Below are 23422 nucleotides of genomic sequence, written 5' to 3'. Positions count from 1 at the left end.
CCCGTCACAACCTACTCACTGGTCCATGTCTACTAAACTATCCAGTGACTTACTCTTAATCTCATCCCGGGTAGTCAATTTTGTTCCAGGCTAAATGTGTGACCATAGAGACACCATAGGCTATATCGGCCCGATTCAGAGAACATGGACTTAAATCAGCATATTTTTTTTATTTTTTTAAAGTCAACTTATCTCAAGTCTGAAATATAGGGTCCTATTTGAATCTGTGTGTATGACACTCTGACATCATGGACGCAGACTAAGGGAGCACAGACAGCTGACCCCACCTCCCCAAACCAAAACAGGGGTATGTTTTATAGACCATAGACAGTGGATGATTGCGTTCTGCTCAACGCGTGGCATCATTATGCAGCAAGACGTGTGAGTGCTGTCGTAGCTATATTAAACTGTAGTCACATGACATGGGCACGCAGTACCTATATTACAAAAAAAAAAAGTGCCAGGTCAAGGTCAAGCCCTAAACATGTGAAATGTCAAGAAATACAGCGCACTGAAGATAAGCTTGGAGAGCCTAAAATGGTAGACACTGATGATTTACCATGCTGACAAAAATAGGTATATTTAAACAAAGACTTTGCACGTGTCCCTAATGACATCCCATTCCCTATAGAGCACATTGGGCTCCTGAGTAGCACCGTGGTCTAAGGCACTGCATCTCAGTGCTAGAGGCGTCACGACAGTCCCTGGTTCGATTTCAGACTGTATCACAACCGACCGTGAGTCCCATAGGGCGGCGCACAATTGGCCCAGTGTCGTTAGGGTTTGGCCGGGGGTTAGACAGTCATTGTTAAAAATAATTTGTTCTTAACTGACTTGCCTAGTAAAATAAACTGACTTTTAACCAGAGCACTATGTGCCCTGGTAAAAGAAACAGTAGTGAACTATATAAGAAAGAGGGAGCCATTTGGGGCAAAACCATTGGTTTTGAAACATGGAATAATTTCCTTAGAGAAGCAGCACTTAACCTGATAATCAATATACATGGACCGCGATTCTGTTATAAGTCAAGAGGTCAATTTGATTTAAACTTCTCCTCAACGGCATACTCAGGAAATCTTCCATTCATGAAATCCGAAGCATTGTCTTCCGGAACACATAACATTCTAAAGTGATGGTGATGATGATGACCCGTCGGTGCTGACGGCCGTCACGCTATCTCACGTGACACAATGAAATCAGTGGTGAACTGTAACTTACTGCACCGCCGTCCAGACAAACTGCAGAGAGGAATTTGCATGGGGTGTGTGATCTGTACTCCTCCTTTCCTGCTGTTCTGCTGGAATTTACAGATGTCTTTTCTTACAAACAGATAGAAAAGGTTGAATGTGGTTTGTGAAAAACAATGATACGCGAAATGCCCATTATTTGAAGGCAACAGGCCAAGCAACCCAGTTCAAAGGGAGATTATGCCACTACCTCCGGGACATTACAGTTGTCCGCATATAGATTTAAAATAGTGAACGCGTCGCTGGAATGTTCCAGCCAATACCGTAGTAAAAAGAGTGTCCAACGGGTGAGGATGCCTCCCTCCTCCTTCCTGCTTCTCCTCCCTCTCCTCTATCCATCATGCTACTGAAAAGATACCCAGCAGTCCCTGCTGTGCTCTGGCCAATCAGGTCAGTTCCTCTTCCTGGTGGGTTCCTGGTGGGTATCGCTCGTCTCTCCAGGGGCCTGGGGGCCAGGGAACGCATGGTGGTACAGGTGCCTGTGACTGGCTGCAGCAGTATACAGCTTATATAGAGCCTGGAAAGGTGAAAGGTGAATAGGAGAGGAGAGGGGAAAAGAGGAGAGAGAGAGGGAGAGGGAGAGGGAGAGGGGTCGTCACTATCTGGCTAAAAAAAAGAGGGGTGGAATTCTACATATTAACCATTGTCAGAATGGTAAAGATAATTTGTTTCAAATGTGCAATATGGCGAAATACAGACAGGGTACATCCTAGGTCAAATGTAGACTTAGACAGAGCCTGAACAACAGCAGAGCAAGAGGTTGCATTTGGGACTTTAACCATTATTGGAATGCTAAAGATAGATAGGGAAACACACAATAGTCCTACATTGACACAACTCATCCCCCCGTGTACTTACCTCATTTGTGCTTCCCTGTTGCAAAACATATAGAGCAAAAACAACAACAACAAAAACACAGTCTTAGACAAATAATAAAAATATCAAGTGTAAAATAAATATGAAAACTCTAAAAAAGGCTTTGATCATTTCCAGACGTTGTATTGTTCAACGCGGTCATCTGGGTGTATGTCGCCACCTAGTGGTTTGGAGGCCCTATAAATACATGTCTCTAAGTCAGGGGGTCTTTTCTACCATGAGAGCTAAATTAACTGCTGATTTTTTTTTTATAACTTTCAAATAGGAACATTCTCTTCTCCCTGCAACTCTTCCCCTGGTCCTTAGTGTACAAGAGGAAGTAGTTCACTATGTTTTCTGTCAATATACCTGGTCAAATAATGGTTCATAAACAACTCTAAGAGGGGGGCTCTAAAATCTAAGATTTTTTTCACCAAATTATGTTTTATATTTTCCCAAATTATATTTTCTCAGATTTAAAATTACAATAATTCATAGAGAAACAACAAAATTGGATGTTCTGAGTCCATGTCAATGCTTAAATCACAACAGAATACCATTTTGGTCTGGAACAAAATGAACACATTGTATAATTCCCCCATAATTGTGCATCTAGCCCCTTAATTGCACATCTAGCAGGTGAGGAATGTTCTGTCTAATGTGCCAGTCTAACAATGGTTCTGTAATGCTGCTGCTCATTCCGTGGCTAAGCTTGCAAACAGGTAAGGTAAACCTACTATATAGTTAACATTGACGAGAGAAAGTGTTGGGGAAAGTATTTCTGTCAACCCACAAGACCGTTATCACATCAACTGACTACACACGGAGAGATCGACAAAACGCACGCACCACACAGACAGACGGGCAATATTCCTGGAAATGAATTGGCAATTATTGTGTTAAGTTTGGCTTTTTAAGCTAACCAGGGGTGGGATAATGTTGATTAGATAGTAGCTGAGTCTTAAACCTGTTCGTGACAGTTTGCAGTGGAACAAGTGAAAATTGCATGTACTTTCATAATGATCTGAGTGGGCATTCTATGTTGGATGTCTAGTTTGTCTATTTCTATGTCTGGCCTGATATGGTTCTCAATCAGAGGCAGGTGTTCGTCGTTGTCTCTGATTGGGAACCATATTTAGGTAGCCTGTTTTGTCATTGTGTGTGATTGTCTATGTTAGTTGCTTGTGTCAGCACAGTTCTTATTATAGCTTCACGGTCGTTTATTGTTTTGTATCCAGTTGCTTTCTTTAATTAAAATATCGTCATGAACACATACCACGCTGCATTTTGGTCCTCCGATCCTTCCAACTACTCTTCCTCAGACGAGGAGGACAACGATCGTGACACAGAACTGTTTGGCGAGCTACTCATAGTCTGCGTGCTACTGGTAGCAATCAACCTGTTGGAGTCCCCTGGTCTAGGTAAAACTGGGGCATTCCTTTGCCCTGAGATGTTTCTGGGTTACCATGTGGTCTAGGACTCTCCAAATCTTGAACCACTTTACCTGTATCTTTCCCGATACCCAAAAATCGTCTTTTCATTTATCGGCCTTTCATTCATCTGCAAGTCCAGCCCTTATATTTACCCTCACAATGAAGTGTTTAAAAAAAAAAGTACAAACAGTTGACTTCATGAGTTTTACTGACAAATGTCAATAACATAAGCTCTGCCAAAGCAACAAGCTGATAAAAATGAATTTACATGAACGCTGTAAGTACAGAAATTATTTGCTCAGTGAGAAATGAATATCCAACTAGTCAGTGACAACTGTGTGGAGTTTGTGACAGCAACAATGTAAGCTTATTACAGTATTATAGACACTATGACCTGGGATTTACTATGATCTTCTATGTAGAAAAACCCCTTACAGTATTATAGACACTATGACCTGGGATTTACTATGGTCTTCTATGTAGAAAAACCCCTTACGGTATTATAGACACTATGACCTGGGATTTACTATGATCTTCTTTGTAGAAAAACCCCTTACAGTATTATAGACACTATGACCTGGGATTTACTATGACACTATGTTCTACTATGATCTATGGAAAGAACCCCTTACAGTATTATAGACACTATGACCTGGGATTTACTATGATCTATGTAGAAGAACCCCTTACAGTATTATAGACACTATGTCCTGGGATTTACTATGATCTATGTAGAAGAACCCCTTACAGTATTATAGACACTGTGTCCTGGGATTTACTATGATCTATGTAGAAGAACCCCTTACAGTATTATAGACACTATGTTCTGGGATTTACTATGATCTATGTAGAAGAACCCCTTACAGTATTATAGACACTATGTTCTGGGATTTACTATGGTCTACTATATAGAAGAACCCCTTACAGTATTATAGACACTATGTTCTGGGATTTACTATGGTCTATGTAGAAGAACCCCTTCAATTTTTTTTTTTTACCTTTATTTAACCAGGCAAGTCAGTTAAGAACAAATTCTTATTTTCAATGACGGCCTAGGAACAGTGGGTTAACTGCCTGTTCAGGGGCAGAACGACAGATTTGTACCTTATCAGCTCGGGGGTTTGAACTTGCAACCTTCTGGTTACTAGTCCAACTAGGCTACCCTGCCGCCCCTAATCACTCTTGTGTAGCTTGTGAGTATCATAGAAATGTTATAATAATTTGTAGCTCTAACCAATCGGACTCTACGGTCTTTTCTGCAAAAAGACCCGCCCCCCGAGCCCTTTCGGGGTCCGCCCTTGTCACACAACCCTCTCTTGCTCAGCCACCATTAATCACACAGACTAATTGTTGGTATCTACGGATGCAGAAGAAATAGACGAATCCAACGCTATAAACCAATCACACAATGTTTAAAAAGAGGTTGGGTTAGGAGTCCAAAATGTGCCCGCCGTTATGGTGAGACTCATTGGGTTAAGGTACACATTTAAAAGATAACACCGTAGAGTATGTAACCGATGTGAAATGGCTAGCTAGGTAGCGGTGGTGCGCGCTAATAGCGTTTCAGTCGGTGACGTCACTCGCTCTGAGACCTTGAAGTAGTTGTTCCCCTTGCCCTGCAAGGGCCTCCACTTTTGTGGCGGGATGGGTAACGATGCTTCGAGGGTGGCTGTTGTTGATGTGTGCAGAGGGTCCCTGGTTCGAGCCCAGGTAGGGGCGAGGAGAGGGACGGAAGCTACACTGTTACAAGTGCATGGTCAGAAATAAAATACCGGATCGACTCAATTAGAGGTGGAGTAAGGTGACAATGTCCTAAAATGGACACCTTATCCATTTTGACACTGAACTTTCCCCTTGGTAGAGTTCTAGGATCAGCTTCCTTTCCCCCAATTGTAACTTTATCCATTAGTGGGGAAAACTATAAACTGAACCAAGATCAGGGTCTAGGCGCAACTTCACACTACTAATCCTGGCCATATATAAGGCCATATATAAAGTAAGTTCTGGGACTTACCTGGTCCCAGAGGGCTCCAGCCACCTGGTCAATGACCTGGCCCAGCTCTCGGTACTCCCCAGAGTAGCGTATGTAAGCCCAGGTACACAGGGTGATCAACGCCAGGCCCAGAATCATATTACACACGCTGGCGACGATGTCCACCCCCACGAAGCCTGTGATGCCCGCCACCACGTACATGCTGAAGATGACCACGAACAGCGTGGCCGGGGTGCGGGCAGCGTGGAAGATGTTCTTGGAGTCGTTGTGCTTGATGTATTGAACGAACACCTCGTCCACCTGAAACAAGGTTGGTTATGTTTAGATTTGCAAAAGTCGAGTAAATGTCCGGGTTTTTCAGAAATCTGCAATCCTTCAACCAGGATTTCTGGAAAACCGGAATTCTGGCAAAGCAACACGAGTTAAGGTGATTGGTTCCACTTCCCAACTAGCACATTTGGTTCCTAGGAAGTTGTGGGAATGTACGTTTTTGGTTTCTCATTGGTCCTGAGAACGAAAGACATTAGCTGACGGGTAAAACTGAACTTTTTTATATTCTGAGAACGGTAGTGAAAACTTTGCCTGTTCTGGGAACATACATTCTTAGGTTGCTGAGAGGTTCTGAGAATGTTTTACTATGGTTCCAGGGAGGTTCTGAGAATGTTTAACTATGGCTCCAGGGAGGTTCTGAGAATGTTTTACTATGGTTCCAGGGAGGTTCTGAGAATGTTTTACTATGGTTCCAGGGAGGTTCTGAGAATGTTTTACTATGGTTCCAGGGAGGTTCTGAGAATGTTTTACTATGGTTCCAGGGAGGTTCTGAGAATGTTTTACTATGGTTCCAGGGAGGTTCTGAGAATGTTTTACTATGGTTCCAGGGAGGTTCTGAGAATGTTTAACTATGGTTCCAGGGAGGTTCTGAGAATGTTTAACTATGGTTCCAGGGAGGTTCTGAGAATGTTTAACTATGGTTCCAGGGAGGTTTTGAGAATGTTTTACTATGGTTCCAGGGAGGTTCTGAGAATGTTTAACTATGGTTCCAGGGAGGTTCTGAGAATGTTTTAACTATGGTTCCAGGGAGGTTCTGAGAATGTTTAACTATGGTTCCAGGGAGGTTCTGAGAATGTTTAACTATGGTTCCAGGGAGGTTCTGAGAATGTTTAACTATGGTTCCAGGGAGGTTCTGAGAATGTTTAACTATGGTTCCAGGGAGGTTCTGAGAATGTTTAACTATGGTTCCAGGGAGGTTCTGAGAATGTTTTACTATGGTTCCAGGGAGGTTCTGAGAATGTTTTACTATGGTTCCAGGGAGGTTCTGAGAATGTTTTACTATGGTTCCAGGGAGGTTCTGAGAATGTTTTACTATGGTTCCAGGGAGGTTCTGAGAATGTTTTACTATGGTTCCAGGGAGGTTCTGAGAATGTTTTACTATGGTTCCAGGGAGGTTCTGAGAATGTTTTACTATGGTTCCAGGGAGGTTCTGAGAATGTTTAACTATGGTTCCAGGGAGGTTCTGAGAATGTTTTACTATGGTTCCAGGGAGGTTCTGAGAATGTTTTACTATGGTTCCAGGGAGGTTCTGAGAATGTTTTACTATGGTTCCAGGGAGGTTCTGAGAATGTTTAACTATGGTTCCAGGGAGGTTCTGAGAATGTTTAACTATGGTTCCAGGGAGGTTCTGAGAATGTTTTACTATGGTTCCAGGGAGGTTCTGAGAATGTTTTACTATGGTTCCAGGGAGGTTCTGAGAATGTTTTACTATGGTTCCAGGGAGGTTCTGAGAATGTTTTACTATGGTTCCAGGGAGGTTCTGAGAATGTTTAACTATGGTTCCAGGGAGGTTCTGAGAATGTTTTACTATGGTTCCAGGGAGGTTCTGAGAATGTTTAACTATGGTTCCAGGGAGGTTCTGAGAATGTTTAACTATGGTTCCAGGGAGGTTCTGAGAATGTTTAACTATGGTTCCAGGGAGGGTCTGAGAATGTTTTACTATGGTTCCAGGGAGGTTCTGAGAATGTTTAACTATGGTTCCAGGGAGGTTCTGAGAATGTTTAACTATGGTTCCAGGGAGGTTCTGAGAATGTTTAACTATGGTTCCAGGGAGGTTCTGAGAATGTTTTACTATGGTTCCAGGGAGGTTCTGAGAATGTTTTACTATGGTTCCAGGGAGGTTCTGAGAATGTTTTACTATGGTTCCAGGGAGGTTCTGAGAATGTTTAACTATGGTTCCAGGGAGGTTCTGAGAATGTTTTACTATGGTTCCAGGGAGGTTCTGAGAATGTTTTACTATGGTTCCAGGGAGGTTCTGAGAATGTTTTACTATGGTTCCAGGGAGGTTCTGAGAATGTTTAACTATGGTTCCAGGGAGGTTCTGAGAATGTTTTACTATGGTTCCAGGGAGGTTCTGAGAATGTTTTACTATGGTTCCAGGGAGGTTCTGAGAATGTTTTACTATGGTTCCAGGGAGGTTCTGAGAATGTTTTACTATGGCTCCAGGGAGGTTCTGAGAATGTTTTACTATGGTTCCAGGGAGGTTCTGAGAATGTTTAACTATGGTTCCAGGGAGGTTCTGAGAATGTTTAACTATGGTTCCAGGGAGGTTCTGAGAATGTTTTACTATGGTTCCAGGGAGGTTCTGAGAACGTTTTACTATGGTTCCAGGGAGGTTCTGAGAATGTTTAACTATGGCTCCAGGGAGGTTCTGAGAACATTTTACTATGGTTCCCTGAACGTTTTCCTGGGAGGTCTTATTAATGTTCTGAGAAGATAGTTAAATAATGTTCTGAGAACTTTTAATAACACTGCTAGCATAGGTTATCTGATTTAAACTCCAAGCACAGATAAAACATTCAATTGCGTTTCTTTTTTATTGTGGCATGGCATCAGTGAGATTCAAGACTATGATCTTCTGTTCTCTATCCATGGAATGAGTCATCTGTGCCGCCAGGATGAAGCGAGCTTGCAATGTTTTTTTTATTCATACAAATTTGAGTCTATTCAAACAGACCCCATTTCAAAGGAAAACAAGCACTCATTAATTAAGATGAGGTGTGGCCAACGCACTTGAACACGCTTAAAGAAAGATAGAGGATAGAGAGAGTTTTGTTGCTGCCTGAGAACAGAATATAACTGGGTATCTTGCAACAAATACCCATAGGCTTTCACCAAACTCTAAGAAAAATATGGTTCTCAGAACGTTATGTGCAAGCTGGGTTGCCACTTGCCAAATATGTATTTAACGGGCGGGTTCAGGGCACAGATTAAGTCCTTAGTCTAATCTGTGTCCGGGAAACCGCCCCTCAATGTTTATGTATTCAGGTTGATTGTTTGAAATGGCGAATGAAGCAGAGGTGACTCAAGACATACACTCTCGTGATGAGGGGAGAATGCTGGGCGAATGCTGGGACGAATGCTGGGACAAATGCTGGGGCGAATGTTGGGGCGAATGCTGGGGCGAATGCTGGGCGAATGCTGGGACGAATGCTGGGACAAATGCTGGGATTAATGTTGGGGCGAATGCTCGGGCGAATGCTGGGGCGAATGCTGGGGCGAATGTTCCCATCGACTCCGTAAGGCCAGCAGGCTTTTCTTCTTTCTTTTATGTAATGTTTTGTTTTTTTGTTTTCTTATTTCTTACTATTATTATTTTTATTGGTGCGTAACTGTTATGAAAGTTGCATTGTCCATTTTGTTTTGTATTTAAACGCCACTTTAAATGTGTACATGACACTGCACCAAAATGTCCCCATGGGGACAATATAGTCAGTAAGTGAGGTAGCCTTACTTCTTTGAGACTTAAAATCGGTGTCGCCTGACCCTCGACCCAGAGGGAATTTCCGTAATCGGACTAACGGTTATGAAAGATATTGGTTTCCCGAGCGGAGAGACCGCGGTGACGTACTTCTCCCTCCAGCTGTAGCAGGTACCGTCGGCTGAACTCCTCCCCTCCCATCTTCTTGACCCCCCGAAACACCTGGAGGGCTTCCTCTCTGATGTCACTCTGTCTGGCCTGGAGCTCTGCCGGGGCCAGGAAGGGCCGGTCCCCACCACACACCTGGAGAGGGAGGGAGGGAGGGTTATTTGATACCTTCACCATAGTGTGATAATAGAGCAGTGGTTCTTAAACACCTCCATGGGGGACACCCAGACGTTTCACAACATTGTTCTAGCCCTGAACTAGCTCACCTGGTTAACCTGGTCAAGGGCTTGATGATTAGTTGACAAGTTGAATCAGGTGCGCTAGCTCTGGAATAGATCAAATACATGGAACGGCTGGGTGTCCCCCGAGGAGAGGTTTGAAAAACGCCTGAAAACGAGTATTAACTCTTCCGGAGAACGACTATTGGCTGGGGGGGAATGACTATTGGGGGGGGGTGACTATTGGGGGGGATGACTATTGGCCGGGGGGGGGGGATGACTATTGGCTGGGGGGTGACTATTGGCCGGGGGGGGCCGGGGGGATGACTATTGGCCGGGGGGGGATGACTATTGGCCGGGGGAATGGGGGGGGGGGGGATGACTATTGGGGGGGGGATGACTATTGGCCGGGGGGGGAATGACTATTGGCCGGGAGGGGAGGGATGACTATTGGCCGGGGGGAAACAAAATTTCTGGATCCGGGAGGGACAACAGAAGCTCTCAATATGTCTCAGGAAGGCAACAGCATTTGAATTGGAGGTAAGTATAGAAACAACCTTCTTACAGTACCTGCTCCATCTTCCTGTTGTACAGGTCCCTGGCTGCTGCCACTGCTGCCAGGTTGTTGGCCTCTGCTGTGGCCTGAGGAAAGGCAACAAAACACAACAGAACACATGTTAAATCTTTGTCGGGTATATATATATATATATATATATGTGTATATATGTGTGTGTGTGTGTGTGTGTGTGTGGCATAATGCATTGTAATGTGGTAAGCCTTGGCTCATAGGAGCAGGGGTCGATCTCCTGTTTCTGTAGTGAGGCAGCATGATGAGAACAGCTCATAGGAGCAGGGGTCTATCTCCTGTTTCTGTAGTGAGGCAGCATGATGTTCAAGTACCAGCAGCATACCACTTTGCATCCCACTGTTGGTTTGCCTCTGAAGCTAAGCAGTGTAGGTCCTGATTGGTCCCTGTATGAGACCAGATGCTACTGGAAGTGGTGTTGGAGGGCCAGTGGGATGCACTCTTCCCTCTGGTTTAAAACAAATATCCCTATGCCCCAGGGTAGTGATTGGGGACATTGCCCTGTGTAGGGTGCCATCTTTCAGCTAGGACGTTAAACAGGTGTCCTGACTCTAACCTCGGTGTCCATGGCTAAATTCCCAATCTGGCCCTCATATCATCAAGGTCACCTAATCATCCCCAGCTTACAATTGGCTCATTCATCTCCCCTATAACTATTCCACCAGGTTGTTGATGTAAATGACAATGTGTTGTCAGTCAACTTACCGGGTAAAAAAACCACCAACTGGACATGACGCTAACCCTTTCTTTGTTCCACATTTTGTTGTGTTCACACCCCTGCTGTCCTATATACATAGACTTAGAATCACTGGTCACTTTAATAATGGAACACTGGTCACTTTAATAATGGAACACTGGTCACTTTAATAATGGAACACTGGTCACTTTTTAATAATGGAACACTGGTCACTATAATAATAGAACACTGGTCACTATAATAATGGAACACTGGTCACTTTAATAATGGAATCACTGGTCACTTTAATAATGGAACACTGGTCACTTTAATAATGGAACACTGGTCACTTTAATAATGGAACACTGGTCACTTTATTAATGGAACACTAGTCACTTTAATAATAGAACACTGGTCACTTTAATAATGGAACACTGGTCACTTTAATAATGGAACACTGGTCACTTTAATAATGGAACACTGGTCACTTTAATAATGGAACACTGGTCACTTGAATAATGGAACACTGGTCACTTTATTAATGGAACACTAGTCACTTTAATAATGGAACACTGGTCACTTTAATAATGGAACACTAGTCACTTTAATAATGTTTAAATTATGTTACATACTGCTTTACTCATCTCATATGTATATACTGTATTCTATTCTACTGTATTTTAGTCAATGCCACTCTGACATTGCTCAATCTAATATTTATATATTTCTTAATTCCAATTATTTTACTTTTAGATTTGTGCGTATTGTTGTTAATCGTTTTTTGATACTACTGCATTGTTGGAGCTAGGAACACAAGCATTTCACTACACCCGCAATAACATCTGCTAAATATGTGTATGACCAATAGAATTTGAGTTGATTAGTATTTGCTACATGTTAGAATCACCTTTGGTAGTGATTACAGCTGTGAGTCTTTCTGGGTAAATCTCTAAGAGTTTTGCAGACCTGGATTGTACAATATTTGCACATTATAATTATTGTCATTCGTCAAGCTCTATCAAGTTGGTTGTTGATTATTGCTAGACAGCCATTTTCAAGACATGCCATAAAGTTTCAAGCCGATTTAAGTCAAAACTAGGACACTCATGAACATTCAATGTCGTCTTGGTAAGCAACTCAAGTGTATATTTCGCCTTGTGTCCACACAACTACTGACCACTACTAAAACTACAACTACAACTCCCATGTCCACCGCAACATACTGTACACAATCTACTGAACCTGTTGTACACAACTACTGGTGTGATATTAAATTCTGTCAAAACTAATTGCATGGACTATATTAAAATAGAATACACACAACTATTAAAATCTTTCAGATCATTTCACAATTACACATACAACTACTATACATAACTATTGAATCAAACCATGTCACCACAACTAGCTTGAACCACACTAACTACTGACCACAACCACACTATTTCATCAAAAGTGACCACAGCTTACTTTGCTAGTACCACATGGGAACCACACCACTGTACATTATGATGTCCACAAAAGCACAATTGAATCTCAATGTAATACACACAACAAACACACAATCAATAATTCTGATCAGCCACAACCACACAACTACTGATGAGTTAAATCCACACAACCACTTACCCAACTACTGATAGCAACTACTGACCTGTTTATTTTCAGCCACACAACTACTGACCACAACCACACAACTACTGACCATCAACTCCGAGAGAGAAAGAAGGGAATCCTCCCACTTTGAACACAGCACACTGACCCAACTAAAGTAAGAAACTGACCACAACTACTGAAGCAACATACCATACAAAACTTTGAATTACCAAATGTTTTTGTTGGAATTGTGCTACTGACCACAAAACATTGTTGCTAATGAAGCCAGCCTCCCTGTTAATCCCTCGAACAAGCCATCGATCACAACTACTGTGTCTCATTTAACCACACAAAACATGACCACACAGGAAGGGCCACACAACTTTCTTTCTTTCTGACCACTACAAACCACAACTACAACTACTGACCACAACCACACAACTACTGACCACAACCACACAACTTCTGACCACAACTACTGACCACAACTACACACTACTGACCATAACCACACAACTACTGACCACAACCACACAACTACTGACCACAATCACACAACTACTGACCACAATCACACAACTACTGACCACAACCACACAACTACTGACCACAACCACACAACTACTGACCATAACCACACAACTACTGACCACAACCACACAACTACTGACCACAACCACACAACTACTGACCACAACCACACAACTACTGACCACAACCACACAACCACTGACCCAACTACTGATCACAACTACTGACCACAACCACACAACTACTGACCACAACCACAAACTACTGACCACAACTCACAACTGACCCAACTACTGACCACAACTACTGGCAACAACCATACAACCACACAACTACTGACCACAAACACACAACTACCAACCACAACTACTGACCACAACCACACAAAACGTGACCACACAACTACTGACCACAATCACAACCATAAAATACTGACCACAACCACACAACTACTGACCATAACTACTTGACCACAACCACACAACTACCACCACAACTACTGACCACAACCACACAACTACTGACCACAATCACACAACTACTGACCACAACCACACAACTACTGACCACAACCACACAACTACTGACCATAACCACACAACTACTGACCACAACCACACAACTACTGACCACAATCACACAACTACTGACCACAACCACACAACTACTGACCACAACCACACAACCACTGACCCAACTACTGATCAAACTACTGACCACAACCAACAACTACTGACACAACATTGTGCCCCCATTTTATGTCTTTAATATGACTCCAGTATTTACCACAACTATGACCACAAACACACAACTACCAACCACAACTTTCCAATCTCAGGGCAGACCACACAACTACTGCCACAACTACTGGCCACAACCATAAAACTACTGACACAACACTATAAGCTATAAGACAAGGACACAATTGTGTACAACTGCCCACAACCACACGATGGACAACCACACAACTGTGGCAGCTCCTCACCCAACTGGTAGATTTTGATACTGACCACAACCATACAACTACTGACCACAACCACACAACATCTGACCACAGCTACTGACCACAACCACACACTACTGACCATTCCAGGGTTTTTACTATATTTGTACTATTTTCCACACAACTTGTAGAATTAATAGTGAACAACCACATCAAAACTACTGATCACAAATAACACATATGGAATCATGTAGTAACCAAAAACTGTTAAACAAATCAAAATATATTTTATATTTTTCAAAACTACTGACCACAAACACACAACTGCCTACTGATGACAGCTTTGACACACTCTTGGAACTCTCTCAACCAGCTTCCATACAACTACTGACCACAACCACACAATGCATTTCAACCACACAAATACTGACCACAACTACACAACTACTGACCACAACTACTGACCACAACCACACACTTCTGACCACAACCATACAACTTTCCTTCTTAATGTGTTTGAGCCAATCAGTTGTGTTGTGACTAGGGTGGTGTCCACAACTACTGACCATCACAACTACCCCACATTTGTTAAACCACAAATACTGACCACAACCCATATTATGACAAAAACAACTCAAATAAGCTAAATAAAATACTGACAGTTCATCATTACTTTAAGACATGAAGGTCATACAACTACTGACCACAACCATACAACTACTGGCCACATTTCTTCAAACCACACAACTACTGACCAAAAACCATCAAGTGCTGACCATGACCACAACCACACTACTGACCATAACCACACAACTACTGTCCACAACTACTGACCACAATCACAACTACCAACCACAAATACTGATCACAACCACAAATTACTGACCACAACCACAAATCTGCTGCAGAGGATAAGTTCACAATTAACCACAATCAAATAAAATACAGCCCAACCAAATGCTCCATAACTTTACAACAGACACATGTCAACATCAACTGTTCAGAACCAGACTACTGAATCCACACAACTTTCATGGTAAAACTGGCTGCAAACCACACAACCACACACCTACTGACCACAACCACACAAATACTGAAGGGACTTGACCACAACTTGGGCCAACCAAAACTACTGACCAAACCAGACATTAGACCACAACTGGAAATCTGTCCTTTGGTCGGAAAACTGAGTGACAATAACTGCACAGCATTGTGTCCAAGATTTTTGGTTCCAACCGGCATGTCTTTAATATGACTCAGTATTTAGTATGACTCGGTGAACAGATTTTCTCCAGGGCATGTGTGTATCCACTGTTTGAACATGGAGGAGGAGGTAATTGTGATGGTGTGGGTGTGGCAGCTCCTCACCCTGGTGATTTTGACTGTCTGTGAAAGAAAAAAAGATAATTTACAATTCAAAAGGGACACACCTAACCATTCCATGGCTTTTCACAGCATTTTCTGCATTGTGGAATATCAAAACCATCCCATCTGGAATTAGTAACAAAAAGTGGGAAACAAATCAAAATATATTTTATTTTTTCAAAATAGGACAATGACCCAAAACTTTGCACACTGTGAAGGGACTATTTGGGATGAGCTTCATGCTGGTATGACAAAAAATGCATTTCAATTAACAAGTGCTCTTAAAATATGTGAGAACTTTCCTTCTTAATGACTGTTGGAAAATCAGTTTTTATTTTACTAGGTAAGTTCTCATTTGTTAAAAGACAACAACCTGGGGTAAATAAGTTAAGAGAAATGAGTCAATTACTTTAAGACATGAAGGATGATTACAGTGGATCACAATATATACAGTATCATATAGATGTAGATACAGATTATGAATTTAGCCAGGGCACTGGGCTTAATACACAGTATCATATGAAAGACAGCACCCTATCATTTGGCTGTGTACATACAATAATATAGGTTTTTTTTAATGGTCCAAGGAATGGGATACATCCTATCTGATATAGATACATACAGTATCCATACATTATCTATAGATACATACAGTATCATATAGATGTAGATACATCCAGGGACTGACCAGTATCACATACCCATACAGTATCACATAGATGTAGCAAGCCAGCAGTGGGGTGCAGGGTGGTATGCTGATACATACAGATCATATAGATGTAGATACAGTATCATTAGTACATATAGTATCATCTCTTCAATCAAAATCTCTGTCTAACCTTGAAGTACTCCAGCAGGCCTCTGCAGGTGATGTTGCTGCCGTTGATCTCCTTGACATCCAGGTTTCTGGGACTCAGCAGCCACGGGACCAGCACCTGCAGGTTGTTGATGAACTCACGGTCGATCTCTGCACACAGGTTAGGGAGAAGGTTGGATGGGTCGTTATGTATAACCGTAGTGCTGATAACCCTGAGCTGGGCGATAACCAGCGACCCTCTGCACACAGGTTAGGGAGAAGAATAGTCGGCCTATAGAAGAAAAAAAATCCTACTGGTGTCCTTCTTGTCATGGTGTGACAAATTCATAATTCCTTGAACCTTCTCTATAATATGGGGCGGCAGGGTAGCCTAGTGGTTAGATCGTTGGACTAGTAACCGAAAGGTTGCAAGTTCAAATCTCTGAGCTGACAAGGTACAAATCTGTCGTTCTGCCCGTGAACAGGCAGTTAACCCACCCGTTCCTAGGCCTAGGTCATTGAAAATAAGAATTTGTTCTTAATTGACTTGCCTAGTAAAATACAAAAAAAATGGAATTTGATCAGACAGTTACTGTATATTTTTTGTAGGAAACAAACTGCTGTGTGTATTAAGACCGGGTGATCGTGACGTATAGTTTACCTTTGAGTCTGCCGTCGAAGTTAGGGTTGGTGGCCACTTTGAGTCCGGGGTGGGGCATCAGGAAGCAGGAGATGTTGGTGAAGCAGGAGTGGATGTGTTTACGAACGTTCTGCAGCTCCTCATGCTGATTCTCAGAGATCTAGAACACAGACACACAACCAGACAGACCAACCACAGACAGACAACCACAGACACACACAGACAACCAGAGACACGTACAACCACCAATCAACCACAGACAGACACCCACAGACAACAACCACAGACAACAGACACACAACCACAGACAGACAGATAACCAACCACAGACAAGTACAGCCACAGACACACACGACCACAGACCAACCCCAGAAAGACACAGATACAACCACGGACACAGACAAACACAGACAGAGACACAACCAAACACAACCGCAGACCAACCCCAGAAAGACAGATACAACCACAGACAAACACAGACAGACACAACCACAGACACAAACACAACCGCAGACCAACCCCAGAAAGACACAGATACAAACACAGACAAACACAGACAGAGACTTAAATTGGGATTTTATTTTAGGAATAAGGCCTGTTTTTCTTTTGAAGCCAGAAGGAGGCGAGTCTGAGCTACATTTATGTCTTTACTAGACTATGGGGATGTTTTATATATGAATGCTTCCGCTCAGTGTTTGAGATCAATTGACACCCTTTACCAAGGCACCTTGAGATTTATTTTAAACTGCAAAACCCTTACGCACCACTGCACGTTGTGTACCAGGGTTGGCTGGCCTTCTCTAGTCACTCGTAGGCTCAGTCACTGGTATACTTTTATTGACAAAGCCATTTTGGGTTTACTACCTTTTTATGTGTGCATTTTAATTGTTCAGAAATGTGGTGGGTCGTCTCTTCGTTCGCTGGACTTTATCTGTTCTGTATGTTTCTTCGGATGAAAGCATCTGCTTATATTATTATTATTATTATTATTACAGCTTCCATAATTATGTAGAATAAATAGCATCCCTTTTAGTTTTCAATGAATGACAAACTGTTAATATAACTTGTTGTTGTTTTTATCTTTAGATGAACCACGAAAAATCATCTGTGACCTCTGACCTTGAGCCTCTTCTCCAAGAACTTCATGCCTCCTTCCTGTCCGTAGGCAAACTCGTAAGGGAAACTCCAATCCCGGACCAGGAATATCATGGACTGAAACGACACACAGGTTCACTAGGTTACCACGCAGTAGGAAGTAAACAGCAGGAGCTGATGTACCCCTTAAAAATGTATGTAGAGGTGCGCTGACTAACAGGGAGTAAAGTGTATCAAAATAAACACGGCAAGTTTGTGACAGCAAGATGCAACTGTAACGGATGTGAAACGGCGAGCTCAGTCAGCGGTGGTTGCAGCGCTAAATAGCGTTTCAATCGGTGACGTCACTCGCTCCGAGACCTCGAAGTCGTGGTTCCCCCTGTGCGCTGCGAGGGCCGTGGCTTTTGTGGCGCGATGGGAAACGATGCTTTGTTGGTGACTGTTGTTGTGTGCAGAGGGTCCCTGGTTCGCGCCAGGGTATGGGCGAGGGGACAGTTATACTGTTACACTACCAAAGTAGAGAGGATGTACAGTTTCTTCAGAATGTGTTCCCGCCCCTTGACTTAAAAATATATATTTTTTTCAAGATTAAATTGAGATTGTGTCACTGTCCTATACACAACACCCCATAATGTCAAAGTGGAATTATATTTTTAATAAATGTTTACACATTAATTAAAAATGAAAAGCTGAAATGTCTTGAGTCAACGAGTATTCAACCCTTTATGTCATGGAAAGCCTAAATACATTCAGGAGTTAAAATGTTCTTCACAAGTAACATGTTGCATGGACTCTGTGTGCAATAAGTGTTTAACATGATTTTTGAATAACTATCTCATCTCTGTACCCCACTGCTCAGTTTGGGCAGGTGGCCAGCTCTAGGATGAGTCTTGGTGGTTCCAAACTTCCATTTAAGAATGATGGAGGCCACTGTGTTCTTGGGGACCTTCAATGCTGCAGAAATGTTTTGGTACCTTTCCCCAGATCTGTGCGTCGGCACAATCCTGTCTCTGAGCTCTATGGACAGTTCCTTCGACCTCATGGCTTGGTTTTTGCTCTGACATGCACAGTCAACTGTGGGACCTTATATAGACAGGTGTGTGCCTTTCCAAATCATGCACAATCAATGGAATTTACCACAAGTGGACTCCAATCAAGTTGTAGAAACATCTCAAGGATGATCAATGGAAAAAGGATGCAACTTTGCTCAATTTAGTCTCATAGCAAAGGGTCTGAATACTTACGTAATTCAGTTTTTTATTTTTAATAGATTTGCAAACATTTAGTTTTTTGCACTATAAATGAGATATTTCCTTATTTCATCTTCAATAAATTAGCAAATGTTCTAAAAATATGTTTTAACTTTGTCATGTAAATGGATGAGAAGAAAAAACAACAACAATTTAATCTATTTTGTATTCAACACAACAAAATGTGAAATAGGTCAAAGGGGTCTGAATACTTTTGACGGAAATGTAAATAGTTCCTGCTCTGGAAAACTGAATTATTTTGTAAATAATTTGTTTTTGTTTAAGTAGGCAAGTCAGTTAAGAATGACAGCCTGGGAACAGTGGGTTAGGGGCAGAACAACAGGTTTTTACCTTGTCGGCTCGGGGATTCGATCTCGCAGCCTTTCGGTTACTGGCCCAATGCTCTAACCACTCGTCTACCTACCGAACGCCCCAGTTAGCCTTGTTAAACCAGCCTTATTGCGTAAGCTCATAATTCTGTTCCACAGCATTCAGCCTGGCTCATAGAGGTAGATAGAGGGCATTTCTTTGTATCTGTGTGATAATGGCTTCTGTGACAGGATGGGCAGTGCCATTAGGGGAATTCTCAATTTTAAAATAGTCAATTTCTTCTTCTACCACTTGTATGAGTCAGTAAACAAACCGAAAAGGTGCATACTGCCCCCTGGAGGGTGTTGTCTGAACAGGTATAAAGACAAGATTGGTGATTTACTTCATCCTGCAGTTATGGAATGTTTGCGCAGGAGTTACGTTCATTGGCTGATCTCTCCCGATGCGATCCATAGGAAGTCCCACTCAGTTGATTACTTCAAACTGGTGAAAGTCTTCAATGGCGCTGTCCGTGCTAAAACAGGCGTTTGGGTCACTAGAGATGTCTATCTAAGTCTATGGTCCGGTTGCACAAGGCCAGAACGGAAGAACAGGAAAGGGAAATGTCCTACCTGGAATGGCTTGAGGAATGTCTCCTCCATGGCCAGTCTACCATACTCAGTGAAGAGCTACAAACAGGAAAAGACAACATCGATCACAATCAGGAATTTAAAAGTAAAGTCAATTTATTGAACATGTTCGGAGAAACAGTTAATTTCTGTGGGGTGGGGGTGGGTGGGTGGGGGGGGGGGGCTGGGGGGGGTCATCCTCTATCTAAACGTCTCCACAGTAAAAGACCTCAGTGATACCGTAGGTGATGTAATCAATCCGTCTACTGTACCTGCAAGTGTTGAAGATCATCCTCCTGGACATTCTGGGAGATGTTGTACACCTGGGAAATATAACATAGTATATAAGAAGAAGAAGAATATAACATACAAGTGTTTGAAAGTTATTACATATTCTACATTTTAAAAAATGGGGGGGGCTAAGAAGGTAATCCTGGATAGCAGAGAAGATCTACCGTCGTCAAGGTCTCCAAGAAATGTCATTATTTATGTCTCTAAGAAATGTCATTATTTATGTCTCCAAGAAATTTCATTATTTATGTCTCTAAGAAACCCTCATTATTTAGGTCTCTAAGAAATGTCATTATTTAAGTTCGGGTCTCCAAGAAATGTCATTATTTATGTTCAGCTACCCTCGTCAAGGTCTCCAAGAAATGTCATTATTTATGTTCAGCTACCCTCGTCAAGGTCTCCAAGAAATGTCATTATTTATGTCTCTAAGAAATGTCATTATTTATGTTCAGCTACCCTCGTCAAGGTCTCCAAGAAATGTCATTATTTATGTCTCTAAGAAATGTCATTATTTATGTTCAGCTACCCTCGTCAAGGTCTCCAAGAAATGTCATTATTTATGTTCAGCTACCGTCGTCAAGGTCTCCAAGAAATGTCATTATTTATGTTCAGCTACCCTCATTAAGGTCTCCAAGAAATGTCATTATTTATGTTCAGCTACCCTCGTCAAGGTCTCCAAGAAATGTCATTATTTAAGTTTGGCTACCGTCGTCAAGGTCTTCAAGAAATGTCATTATTTAAGTCTCTCCAAGAAATGTCATTATTTATGTTCAGCTACCCTCGTCAAGGTCTCTAAGAAATGTCATTATTTATGTCTCTAAGAAATGTCATTATTTATGTCTCTAAGAAATGTCATTATTTATGTCTCTAAGAAGTGTCATTATTTATGTCTCCAAGAAATGTCATTATTTATGTCTCTAAGAAATGTCATTATTTATGTTCAGCTACCCTCGTCAAGGTCTCCAAGAAATGTCATTATTTATGTTCAGCTACCCTCGTCAAGGTCTCCAAGAAATGTCATTATTTATGTTCAGCTACCCTCGTCAAGGTCTCCATGAAATGTCATTATTTATGTTCAGCTACCCTCGTCAAGGTCTCCAAGAAATGTCATTATTTATGTTCAGCTACCCTCGTCAAGGTCTCCAAGAAATGTCATTATTTAAGTTCGGCTACCGTCGTCAAGGTCTCCAAGAAATGTCATTATTTATGTTCAGCTACCCTCGTCAAGGTCTCCAAGAAATGTCATTATTTATTCGTCTCTAAGAAATGTCATTATTTATGTTCAGCTACCCTCGTCATGGTCTCCAAGAAATGTCATTATTTATGTCTCTAAGAAATGTCATTATTTATGTTCAGCTACCCTCGTCAAGGTCTCCAAGAAATGTCATTATTTATGTTCAGCTTCAAAAAATGTCTGTCAATTTGGTCTCCAAGAAATGTCATTATTTATGTTCAGCTTAGTTTCCCTCAGTTCTGTGCTCTGTGTTTGTATGTTAGGTCTGTGTATTCCAAGAAATGTCATTATTTATGTTCATTCTACCACCTTTTGGATTTGCCATTTTTGTATTTAAGGTCTCCAAGAAATGTCATTATTTAAGTTTGGTTAAGTGACTGTTTCTCACTCCGGAGACCCAGGTTCGCAACGGGTCCTGACAGAAACAACATAAGGTCAAAAAGGTCTTCAAGAAATGTCATTATTTAAGTTCGGCTACCGTCGTCAAAGGTCTCTAAGAAATGTCATTATTTATGTCTCTAAGAAATGTCATTATTTATGTCTCTAAGAAATGTCATTATTTATGTCTCTAAGAAGTGTCATTATTTATGTCTCTAAGAAATGTCATTATGTCATTATTTATGTCTCTAAGAAATGTCATTATTTATGTCTCTAAGAAATGTCATTATTTATGTCTCTAAGAAATGTCATTATTTATGTCTCTAAGAAATGTCATTATTTATGTCTCTAAGAAATGTCATTATTTATGTCTCTAAGAAATGTCATTATTTATGTCTCTAAGAAATGTCATTATTTATGTCTATAAGAAATTTCATTATTTATGTCTCTAAGAAATGTCATTATTTATGTCTCTAAGAAATGTCATTATTTATGTCTCTAAGAAATGTCATTATTTATGTCTATAAGAAATTTCATTATTTATGTCTCTAAGAAATGTCATTATTTATGTCTCTAAGAAATGTCATTATTTATGTCTCTAAGAAATGTCATTATTTATGTTCAAATACAGTGGGCAAGAGCTATTGTACCTGCATGGAGCTGATCATGGTGCTGAGTGCGAACACGGTGGCCGAATCCCTCAACGTCGACTGGCTGTCGAACGTTCCCTGAGTGTCCATCAGTAGAACAGCCACCTGAGGGACGAGACCCGGAGAACGTTAAAGTCTTCACTCAACACCGGTTAGTGTCGTTGCAGTTTCACAGAGCTCACAGAGGATTTCACAAGGGATATTCTTTAAGAATCAGTCGGTGTGTACCAGGTAACTGCCAAAATGATGAACACACACACACACACACACACCGACATAAAGTGGCTTAGGAAAAGTGATGGGCCACCACGAGTCCTATATAGTGCACTATATAGGGCTCTGGTCTAAAGTAGTGCACTACGCCCTGGTCTAAAGTAGTGCACTACGCCCTGGTCTAATGTTGTGCACTATGCCCTGGTCTAAAGTAGTGCACTATATAGGGCTCTGGTCTAAAGTAGTGCACTATATGGGGCCCTGGTCTAAAGTAGTGCACTATGCCCTGGTCTAAAGTAGTGCACTACGCCCTGGTCTAAAGTAGTGCACTACGCCCTGGTCTAAAGTAGTGCACTACGCTCTGGTCTAAGTAGTGCACTACGCCCTGGTCTAATGTAGTGCACTATATAGGGCTCTGGTCTAAAGTAGTGCACTATATAGGGCCCTGGTCTAAATTAGTGCACTACGCCCTGGTCTAAAGTAGTGCACTACGCCACTGGTGCACTACGCTAATGTAGTGCACTATGCCCTGTCTAAAGTAGTGCAAAGTAGTGCACTACGCCCTGGTCTAATGT

At 41.8% G+C, this 23422-nt stretch overlaps 1 pseudogene; it reads right to left on the bottom strand.

Moving 5' to 3' along the window:
* Positions 1-1584: 1584 nt before the first annotated feature.
* On the bottom strand, positions 1585-22736 carry LOC135507445 (atlastin-1-like; annotated as a pseudogene).
* Between the last annotated feature and the right edge of the window lie 686 nt (positions 22737-23422).

Source organism: Oncorhynchus masou, chromosome 21, assembly GCF_036934945.1.
Source record: "Oncorhynchus masou masou isolate Uvic2021 chromosome 21, UVic_Omas_1.1, whole genome shotgun sequence".
Lineage (NCBI taxonomy): Eukaryota > Metazoa > Chordata > Actinopteri > Salmoniformes > Salmonidae > Oncorhynchus > Oncorhynchus masou.
The sequence above is the reverse complement of the archived record's forward strand: the minus strand, read 5'-3'. Positions and strand labels throughout refer to the sequence as shown.